The following is a 2,967-nucleotide window of genomic DNA, read 5'->3' on the forward strand; positions in this document are numbered from 1 at the left end:
TAGAACACAATAGTAATTAATTAAATGTTAGTCTGTATCACGAACACCAGTAGATCCAACAGCTGAAGTAATCACTGCAATGGCAAATTTAACCGAGATTGGCATCTGTCGAAATGTTTACCAAACGATCGAATATACTCAATTAGGAAATTACGTGTAATCAAGCAAAGAGTTTATCATTCATTCCATTGTACTCAATGCTGCTAATTGGTGGCATTCGGCTTCTGCGGTGCAAACAATACAAGAGTGGTGGAAAACGGCCGTTTGTTTTTTAAAAGCCCTTTGAGAGCTTATGATAAGTGGGAGGTAAAGCTTTACGTTCACTTCATTTAACTGAATTAACTTTGGGCTGTGTTTTGTTCCTACTTAAATATACAACTCAATTAAATAATTGAACATATATCAAAGTAATTAAATTTGTAAATCTACATAGACACAGCCTGACATTAAGGCATTGATCAACCTTGGATTTAAAGGCTAATTTTTATGAGGCTAATAACAATAATAAAGGCTAATTTTTGTAGATGTTATAAAATTACTATGATCATTCAAAAGAATTATTGAGCGCACGGGTATATGGAGCGTACGAAGCAATAAACAGCAGGTTGCCTAACAGCAGGATTATTTCGTTCGACCACTTGAAGGAAACACACGCTTTCGTTCAATTTAAAGTTCTTTCCACCGTTAAGTACCGATTTTTGGGATCAAAAATCTTTTTGAAGCTGAAAAAAGTTGATAACTGATATACTACTACCAGTACTAAATAAAATGAAAATTAAATATTTCACATACATAGTGACAGAAGCGTAAGGGTGCTTACAAGGTTTTACGGAAAATTATTTATAATTGTGTATATTGTGGTTGTTTTCGTTCATAAATTTTGATTTAATAAAATCCTGATAGTGATTTTATCGCATGAAAGACTAAAATCGAAGGCCATAGTCCACGTGATAGTAGCCTTTAAAAGTATACAAATCTGAATTGTTGTCTGAATTGTTTTTTTTTTAACATTTTAGACGTGCCATAAAACGTTTTTCGAGTCAATTGCAAAGCAAATATAATTTATTTTGGAAACTAGGAATGCTGAAGGTTTTAGTTTGTCAATGGTCAAAATTATAAACCAGGAGATGCAAAATTGACTTTTAATTGAGGTAGTCCACATGCTTAGATTCTAAAAGCCATTTAGACAAAAGACGATGAGTACTTACGACAAAGGTTTATTGCTGATTCATTAGGTCGTTTGAATAGGTAATTAACCATATTTAGTTGATTCGTTGCTCACGGTTTGTAATCCAAGCAATTTTTAGTATTAAACGCAAATATTCTAAAGTAATAGAACTGCTTGTGACAAAAATATCAAATTAGTCTGTTTCAAGATTTCCAGTCGTTGGTGGATAGGCAAGGTAGGTATTCTTGTCTTCTTTTTTCGTTATTAGAATTATGTTGTATTACTGTAGCAATTACAATGAATATTTATTCAAACGGAAGTTTAAAAATGAAAGTGTTTATAAATACTGCGTATTCGTTTTCTGTTTAATTTTGATAGATACTGCCATATTTCTTTTGTTCTTCATCTATTAGGTTTGGTATAATTGCAGACCAAGGGACAAGTACAACTTGTATCATTACTTTTAATAAGATTAATGAAAGCGAAAGAATATATAATAAAAATACCAATTTCAGGATGGATCCTTTGTGACGCGGATTAGTAGATATTATTAGTAGTTATGGAGTTTGAAAATTATTTACATCCAATAAGGTTAATCCATTAATGAAAAGCGATGTTACTTTAATTACTGTTTGCAACAGGAATTTTCTAAGTAGGTTTAATATGATTAGAGCATACCTGTTTGTTACAGTATTAGTTAGTCCAGCACATGTTTATTACAATATTGTTTAGTACTAAGCCCGAGCTTTGGCAATCAAACTTCGGGAAATACCAGACATTGTTATGAAGGCTTTCAGGTTTCAACCACATTATTTAAGCGATTTGCCGCACTGCCTAGCTATAATTGCAGGTTTTAGAAATAATTTTACAGTTGACTGAGTGGAAGTGCAAACGGACATTCTTCAAAACAATATTTTTTATATTTGGGCCTTTTTCTGCCAATTTACTTACTCTGGCTACTAATAATGCATTGCAGAGTACAGAGAATTAGTTTATAAGGAAAAAGTGAATGAAACTACAAAATGAACTATCTTTAAAAACAGCAATATGTTAGTTACATTTGGAAAAAGTAAATGTAAATATAAAATGTTTGAGCCCCACGCTGACTATCATAGAACGCCAAACATTTTTATTACTAGAAAAGTGCGGACGTATGTCATAAAGTATGTGGACTTTATGTTAGTATTCTGGTTATTTATTTATATGTACGGTTTGTGAGTTAAAATAAGCTATTTTGGCTCGCTACGTCCAGCTAAATTTACTAAATTTGAATATATGTAAGCAAATAGACTAATTTTAGATACTCATAAATTATCTAGCCTGTTTGCATATTAAATACTGTTTTCTTTTAACAGCTTCAAAAAGGGTACCTTCTCCTATTAAAATACCTGACATAAAATAACTGTTTCTCTGCTGGTCGGTACTGTAAATTTTTTTTGAACGTACTCAACAAGCCTAAGCGACTGTACGGAAGCAATGTATCCTTTTATTATTTTACCGACATTATATCTACGATTTTCTTAGAATTGAATGTGCCTTAGGAATGTAAACCAAAGCAGAGATATGAGTATAACTAATATCGCAGAAACGCTTCCACATATTTGTCATTGTTGGTGTTGTGTTGATTTTGCTCGATAGAGTACGTGCATTGAAATACTGTTTGCTGAACGAAAAATTCAGCTATGGATTTCTCCTGCTGTATATTTATTTTTCATTAGAAAATAGGTCGATTCATCGTCCAACTGCAGTTTGCTATTGAGTACAATTACACCGAAAGTTAATTTGCTTGTCAATTGAAA

The 2,967-nt window shown here is 32.0% G+C and overlaps 1 long non-coding RNA gene across 1 annotated transcript; it reads left to right on the top strand.

The window, feature by feature from the left end:
* The first annotated feature begins 1,161 nt into the window (after positions 1-1,161).
* On the top strand, positions 1,162-2,353 carry LOC125503361. The gene is made up of 3 exons (XR_007280770.1): positions 1,162-1,248; positions 1,308-1,403; positions 1,582-2,353. It is a non-coding gene; the product is annotated as an uncharacterized LOC125503361 (long non-coding RNA).
* Positions 2,354-2,967: the final 614 nt, after the last annotated feature.

Source organism: Dendroctonus ponderosae, unplaced genomic scaffold, assembly GCF_020466585.1.
Source record: "Dendroctonus ponderosae isolate FM_Combo_2020 unplaced genomic scaffold, Dpon_F_20191213v2 Dpon_F_20191213_2, whole genome shotgun sequence".
Classification (NCBI taxonomy): domain Eukaryota; kingdom Metazoa; phylum Arthropoda; class Insecta; order Coleoptera; family Curculionidae; genus Dendroctonus; species Dendroctonus ponderosae.